Raw genomic sequence first — 8,147 nt, 5'->3', positions numbered from 1 at the left:
AATGCTAGGGGAAGTGTATGTGCTGGGTGAGGGGGTCTGGTGTTGGAATGCAGGCAGAGTGTTGTGCATGAAGGCTGGGGTCATGTACTCTGGCCCAGGAGGCCTGGCTCCATCCTGGACAACACGTCATTGTGTCGGGTGGGGTGTGAGTGCAAGGGAGGCAGAGACCAGCCCAGGCTACCGAGTATGGCAGCGGCTGGTGGGCAAGAGGCTGTCTGAAGAATTAGGTGACCGAATTGGCCTGGCCATAAAGCTGTGGACCAGGCAGGTGTGCTACAGGCAAATTGGGGATGTAGACAGAGGGTGGACTCAGCCTAACAGCCTGGCCATGACCATTACTAGCAGGTTGGCAGGGTGTACCTGCTGTGGTGCATGTTGCTGTGGCAAAGACCATCTAGCCCTAGAGCGGCCTGTGGGGTGATGGGGTAGGCTGAGAATTGGCACAGCAGATGGCGTCAGAGCTGTCTTGGAGCAAGTAAGGGCGGCTATGAGCACATGGGGCGATGGCTGAGACCACCTGGCCCTGGTGCAGTGGGCTTGTGGGAGGGGGCATGCTAGAGACTCACTGTGGGCCAGCATAGCCCAGCTGGGCTTGGAAGGGTTGGCATGTAGGTAAGGGTTGCTGGGGACACCAGCAGAACCTCAAGAGCCTGGAGTGGCATGCGAGACAGGTTGGCTACAGATGCAAATAGCAGTGGATGAGCCATGAATTGAACAAACCAGAAATCAAAGCACCAGGACATGATAGAGAATGAGCTCTGGGAAGCAGCCTGCTTACACTTCACAGGGAGACCTGCACTCAACAGGTTCCCCACGTTCCCAAGCTTCTGCCCCCTTTAGAAGCTATCTAGGAGGCCCATGTCAGTATTCTAGCAGCTAAAATCCTCCCATTGCATGCACCGGGATACCAAGTAAGTGCTGGTTTTAATTACGATGACCCTGCTTCCCATTCAACTACCTACTTCTGGCCTGGCAAAGCAGTGAAGGACACCTGAAAACCTTGGGAACCTGTATCCATGTCGGAGACCCAGAAGAGGATCTAGGCTCTGAGCATTAGATCGGTGCAGCTCAGGCCTTTGCAGTCACATGGCGACTGAATCAATGAACAGAAGATCTTCCTCTCTGTCTCGCCTCTCTGTGTATCTGCTTTCCAAATAAAAATAAAATGAAACTTTAAAAAGGACACTTCTCCCAGACATTGAGCACAAGTGATACTAACTTTTTATTAAACAAGTCAAACGCATTCACAACATTTTGTACCCTTTAGCCACCAGAATTAGATCTCTGCAAGTATTCATTGGAATATCTTATGAAACCAGTCACAAACACACTCACAAACTGATAAGTGCTCTAGGCCACCAAAATTTTACCTTCACAACGATTCATTGTTGGTGCAAATTAGCCTCTGGCTAAACCAACTTGTGGATGCAAAATGAAACCGCTGTGTATCCCAAGCTCACGACCCTAGGATGTACCTGGGCCTTTGCCAAGGTTTTACTCCCTAGGTAGCCAAGGCTGAGAGAACCTAGAGTGCATCAATCATTTCTTTAGATGATATTAACATGTCACCAAGGAATGGAGCTCTGGATGGGTAAAGAAAATATTAATGCTCCAAGGGGGTTAGCTATATAAATTGGATGAAATACCAAGAATGCCCTCAGGTTTTAGGGCATCAGCTGCCACTCTGAATGGTATCCCCCACCCAATCTACTGCTATCTTTCAGGGGGAATGAGTGAGAAAGAGGATAAGACAGCCACACTTGTTTGTTACAAGTGTTTTGAAACTCAGCAAAACAAAAAGAGTGTACTGAGGACCATGAAAATGTATGAATGGGGGAACAAAAGTTGAAGAATGTCTAACAGGTAATTTACTCTATTTCTTATTTACAGGCAGACTTGTTCATTCACTCTCCCACTTCCCATATAACTGCAACAGCCACAGCGCCAAAAAATAAGTCAAATAATTTGCACACTGGTACCCAAGCCACTGTCTGCTGCCTCCCAGCCTGGGCAGTAGCTGCACACAGCATATCCACAGAAAGGAAACCCAGGCATTCTGATAGAGACACAGGAGTCCCAATGTCATCTTAACCACTGTCACACACACCCACACAGGGCAGTGATGCCTTCCTGTGCTGTGTCAGGTGGCCATTCACTGCTTTTCTCCCACACCTATTGTTCACAGCAAACAGTTCTTCTAAAGAGCTGATACTTATTTTGTGAGATAGAAATTTAAACGAAAAAAGACAACTTACTGAAATGCACCTTGGAGGAAATAGTGCCTCCTGTTGTGATTTTTCAGGGCAGAGAGCAGCACTTGGCATTGAGGCAAGAGTCCTGGATATTTAGGGATTTATTCCCTGCCTTAATGCTCTCTGCTCAACCTGACTTATTCCCTCTACAACTCATGGGGACATTGAATCCCAATTGGGAGAACTTAAGGGAATGGGTGACAACATACCAGAAGCCATCAGAATAAATCAGTAGTGCTGCCTTCACAGCTCCTTCCTCAGGTTCTTCTAGAGAAGCCCCTTTGTGTGAGTCCCCGTGCACTCCCTTGGCTTGTCTACAAGATCGCTGTGCCACCCCAGGCCTCTGCCAAGCACAGCGCCAGCACCACATGCTGTCCCTCAACCTTGCAGCAAAACTCTGAGCAAAACAAGGCTGTTTGTTCTAACTGCTGGAGTCTGTGCTGGTCTGGTGTGAGCAACAAGAAAACTGCCCCAGACCCTTAGGAGGAGCTTCACTGAGGACTGAGCTGGGGGCTCCAGACGTTGTGTTTGAACTCATAATCCGGACCAAATAAACAAACAAACAAAAAAATTGTATTAAATTGGGGGAAAAAAGGGAAAAAAGAAGGAAGGCAGGAAGGAAAAACAGAAAGAGAAAGAGAGACTGAGAGAGAAGAGAAGAGAAGAGAAAGAACGAAAGAAAGAAAGAAAGAAAGAAAGAAAGAAAGAAAGAAAGAAAGAAAGAAAGAAAGAAAGAAAGGAACAGAATAGAAAAGAAGCAAACAGAAAGAAAGAAAAAAATATAAAGAAAAGCATAGCAAGGAAAAAGAACGAAAAAGGAAATCCTGCCCAACATGAAGGTCAAACAATCCCTGGGCACTCCCCCTCCTCACTGCACAATGGGTTCCACTGTGAGTCCTAGTGTTCAAGGTCAGTGCTGCAGAGTGAGGACCCCAAGGTCCCCCTCCTGGCCCCCGCCCGCCCCGCGGCCTCAGGAGATGCTCTCACACACTCACCCTTCCCAGCTTCTCACCAGTCGGGTGTCCTGCACAGGCTCCTACGGGGAGGGAGCTCACAGGGCAGCACTGGCTCAGCCACCTGCGCCTCTCCACAAGCACAACCAACAACGCGCCTATGGTGGCGCCCACAACAACCTCCTGCCTGCTGCCACAGGCCTTCCTGGGCGCGCCTCATTGGACCGCTCCCACAGACACCTTGACTACGCATGACATCACAATGCGCAGCCAATCAGAATCACAAAGGGTAGAGGGGCAGTCAGGTAGGATTCTGGAGGGAGGGGGAGTGAGGGGCGGGGCTTCACCTCAGGCTGGAAGTGGCCGCCTCTCCTGCAGTTTGAGGCTTCCAACAGCAGGGGCCGCTGTCGCCTCTCACATCAGTCCACCACCTGGCCTCTCTCCCTCTCTGCTTCATGTTCAAACCTGGATACTGATAAGTACAAGTGTCTGCAGATACACCTCACTGAATGCTCATCACATTCTGGAACTTTCTTATTTATATAGGCTTTTTTTTTTCATTTGTTGATTTGAATTTTTTAAATTCAATACTGTGGGCCTGGCGGGACGGCGTAGTGGTTAAGGTCCATGTCTTGCATGCACGAGGTTCACATATGGGTTCCGGTTCTAGCCCCGGTGGCCCTGCTGCCCACTGATCTCCCTGCTTGTGGCCTGGGAAAGCAGTCGAGGACGGCCCAAAGCTGTGGGAACCTGCACCTACGTGGGAGACCCAGAAGAGGCTCCTGGCTTCGGATTGGCTCAGCTCCAGTTGTTGTGGTCGTTTGTGGAGTGAATCATTGGACATAAGATCTTTCACTCTGTATTTCCTCTTTGTATATCCACCTTTCCAATAAAAATGAATAAATCTTTAAAAAATGCAGAACTGAAGAATATTAGAAAATATAATCCCCTCAATCTCATTTCTCCTACTTATGTTCATTTCCTGCTCTGTATTTTTTTTCTCATAGTGTTTCCTCTCTCTTTTTTTAAAGATTTATTTGTTTTTATTATAAAGTCAGATATACAGAGAGGAGGAGAGACAGAAGATCTTCTGTCCGATGATTCACTCCCCAAGTGACCATAATGGCATGAGCTGCGCAAATCCGGGGCTGGACCAGGAACCTCTTCTGGGTATCACACATGGGGTCAGGGTTTGGGTTCCCAAGGTGATACTGAGAGGAGGAGAAGCAGAAAGGAAGATCTTCCTTCCAGTGATTCACTCTCCAAGTGGCCACCTTGGCTGGACCTGTGCCAGTCTGAAGCCAGGAACCCAGAGCCTTTCCCATCTCAAAATGGATATTGGGTCTCAAGGCTTTAGGCCATCCTCAACAGCTGCCCAGCAACAAGCAGGGCGATGGATGGGAAGCAGGGTTGCTGGGATGAGAGTTGGTGCTCATATGGAATCCCGTTGTGTACAACGCAAGGACCCAGGCCACTAGGCTATTGCCCTGGGCCCTGTTTTAAAACATCTTATTCCTAAGTATTTCAGAAAATCCTCTCATGATGTCGTGGAAGATTACAAGTTTTATGAAGAATTGTGTTAATATTCCTGAAATTGATTATTTATATGGCATTTCTTTCTTAATGACTTTCACTGCTTTAATTTGGGACTTATTTATTGGAAAGACAGATTTACACAGAGAATAAAGGACAGAGAGAAAAGGCATGAATCTGCTCGTTTCCTTCATAAGTGGACAAAATAGCCAGAACCGAGTTGAACTGAAGCCAGGAACCTCTTCCAGGTATTCCATGTGTGTGCAAGGTCCCAAGGCTTTGGGCCATCATCTACTACCTTCCCAGGCCACAGCAGGGAGCTAGATGGGAAGTGGAGCGGCTGGGACATGAAATGATAAACATATAGGATACCAGCAATGCAAGCCAAGGATTTAGCCACTGAGCCGTTGTTCCAGACCTGTATTTTTTGATAATTTGTTAATGGATTGCCACAATGGCTGGTTCTCAGTATATGCAAAGAAACACAAACTTGAGACTATAAATGGATCCCCACCTACTGTGCTGCTTTATGTGACATGTTGTGTATTTCTTCCTGTGTTTTACAAACTTATACAAGCCTTGTCTGTCTCCTCATGTGTTGAGCCATGTATGCCTGTAGCAAGGCCTGGATTTGTATATCTCTGATCTTGTTTCATGGGCTATAGGCTATCTGCTTGTCAACACCTCACATGAATGCAACCTGTGTTCATCCTTGCAGTTTGTCATTATACAAATCTATCATTTATGCCTGGTAGAGTAGCCTAGTGACTAAAAGTCATTGCCTTAAACTAGCAAGCATCCCATTTGAGCAATTTTTCCTGTCCTGGTTGGCCCTATTTCCCATACAGCTCCCTGCTTGTGGCCTTGGGAAATCAGTGGAAGATAGCACAAAGCCTTGGGAACCTTACCAGCACTGGAAACCTGGAAGAAGTTCTTGGCTCCTAGGTTAGGATCAGCTCAGCTCTGGCCGTTGCAGCCACTTGGATATTCCTTGTACCTACAGCATAAGCCAGTATCCTGTGAAGCAATATTATGCAATCTGATCAATAAACAATATTTCCCTCCACCCCCTCCCCTCTCTCTAAGTCACATTGTGCTCCACCTACTTCTCACATCTCATGCCTTCCTTCACCCTCCTCTGTCTGAAGTTCCTTGCTAGCTTTCCTCACTGAGAATCTGAGCAGCTGCAACCCCTTCTCTCGCTCCTCCTCCCTCTTCCTCTGCTTGACACTGCAGTTTTTCCAAGGTTTTAGCTTTTTTCTTTCTCTTTTGTATACTTCCCCCACACCCACCCCTAATCCAGAAGGATGGGGTACATGATAAGCTAAGTAACATCTACTTAGAAACCAAACCAATCCAAACAATTACTTGCCAAGCTTGTTCACTATCTTGCTATAACAGAGCCCTCCTGTGATGCTCATTTATCATCACCTGGAACCCGAGAGGGGTGGAATTGCATAGTTTTGTAACCCCTCCTCTCACAATCCCCCATAAAGGCCCATGATATGGAGGGGCTCAATCTTTTGCTCTTGTGCTTCCCTCACTCTTGCACTCCAACTCTGGGCCTCCCTAGTACCTGCTTGCTTTCTGGCTTCCCATGAAAAAAAATCCAAAAACAGGTAGTCCTTGAGCATGGCCTCTGTATGTCTGTATTCCTCACCCTCTGTTCACCATCCAAGATGTATAATCAGTAAGTGGCAATGTGAGATGAAATTCCACTATTAAAATTTCATTTTAAACCTATGTTTACACTACTTTCTAATCACTAAAGGCATGAAAACAGTCACATCAAGCAAAAAGACACCTCCAACACACACACAGCTGTTCTGAAGCAACATCCAGACTGCAAAGACCAAGAGTTCAAACAACAAGGTGAAGTTCACAGTACATTTGGTGGTAAGAGAACAACTGCTGGGTGGGAGACCCTGGAGGTGCTCCTGGCTCCTGGCCTTGGATCAGCTCAGCTCTGGCTGTTGCTGTTGCTGCCGCTTGGGGAGAGAGCCAGGGAATGAAAAGATTTTTCTTTCCATCTCTCCTTTGCTCTGTAATTCTGACTTTACACACAAATCTTCAAAATAACCACCACCTGTGATGTCACTGGGATTCTCCTCTAATACACACACACTCCATTATTCTCTCTGGTCTATATCTATATCATCTATAACTATATCTATCTATCTATATACATACATATATATACATATATATATATACACATTTAGTAGAAAGTTTGAAAGAAAGCACATTGTTCCAAAGTGCTTGAATGGTGTGGGAGAACAGTTACTTGTATTTCTTTCCTCCTGCAGATGTGCACATCACAAAGATCCAGACTGGACAGCACCAAGTGGCCCATCAGGCACTGTGTTGGCCCATCTTGCACTGGCACAGCACTACCCACCACTACTGGAGGGTTTACGGGAAGTTCTAAAATAATAGCTTCTTCTTTTTTTTTTTTTAACAGTGTCTTGAGACTGTGATATGTAGGTCAAAGCCTAGTGGATAGATTCCCCATCTTGCATGTGCTAGAATCCCAATGCGCACTGGTTCATGTCCTCACTGCTCCACCTCCCTTCCAGGATCCTGCTTATGACCAGGGAAACCAGTTGAAGACGGCTCAAAGCCTTGGGACCCTGCAGCCACATGGAAAGCCTGGAAGAATTTCCTGACTCCTGGCTCAAAGCCTTGGATTAGCTCATCTCCAGCCATTTTTGCCACTTAGGAGTGAACCAGCAAATGAAAGATGTTTCGCTTTGTCTCTCCTTCTCTAAGTCTGCCTTTACAGTAAAAATAAATAAATCTTATGAACAAAAACCAACAAATGTACAGAAATAAATTAAATGAAATTAAGGGCAATCATAACACTAATTTAAAACCATATCCTCCTCAGAGACGGTTGTTGCCTTTGGGGCAGATCACTGTGTCCTTCCAACTGCTAAGGACGGAAATGTGTCTCCCAATATTTTGTATCATGAAGGGTAGACCACAAATGTGACTCTATTGTAAGACAACACTTTTGAGAAACTAATTAGCTGGGTCTGCCTGGTATCCTAGTCGCTAAAGTCTTTGCCTTGCATGGGCTGTGACCCCACGTGAGTGCCAGATATTGTCATGGTTCTTCCACTTCCATTTCAGCTCCCAGCTTGTGGCCTGGGAAAGCAGTAGAGGATGGTCCTGTGCTTTGGGACCCTGCACCTGCAAGGGAGATCTGGAAGAAGCTCTGAGCTCCTGCCTTTGGATTAGTTCATGTTTGGCCGCTATAACATCTTGGGGGTGTGACCCAGCAGCTAAAACATCTTTCACTCTGCTCTTCTCTCTGGAAATCTGTCTTGCCGATTAAAAAAAAAATCAAGAAAAAAAAAAAGAAGTCAATATTCAGCAAGTAATACCCTCCCTGTGAAATGCTGTTGCA

Source organism: Ochotona curzoniae, unplaced genomic scaffold (genome assembly GCF_017591425.1).
Source record: "Ochotona curzoniae isolate NIBS_2020 unplaced genomic scaffold, NIBS_Ocur_1.0 contig_276, whole genome shotgun sequence".
NCBI lineage: Eukaryota > Metazoa > Chordata > Mammalia > Lagomorpha > Ochotonidae > Ochotona > Ochotona curzoniae.
The sequence above is the reverse complement of the archived record's forward strand: the minus strand, read 5'-3'. Positions refer to the sequence as shown.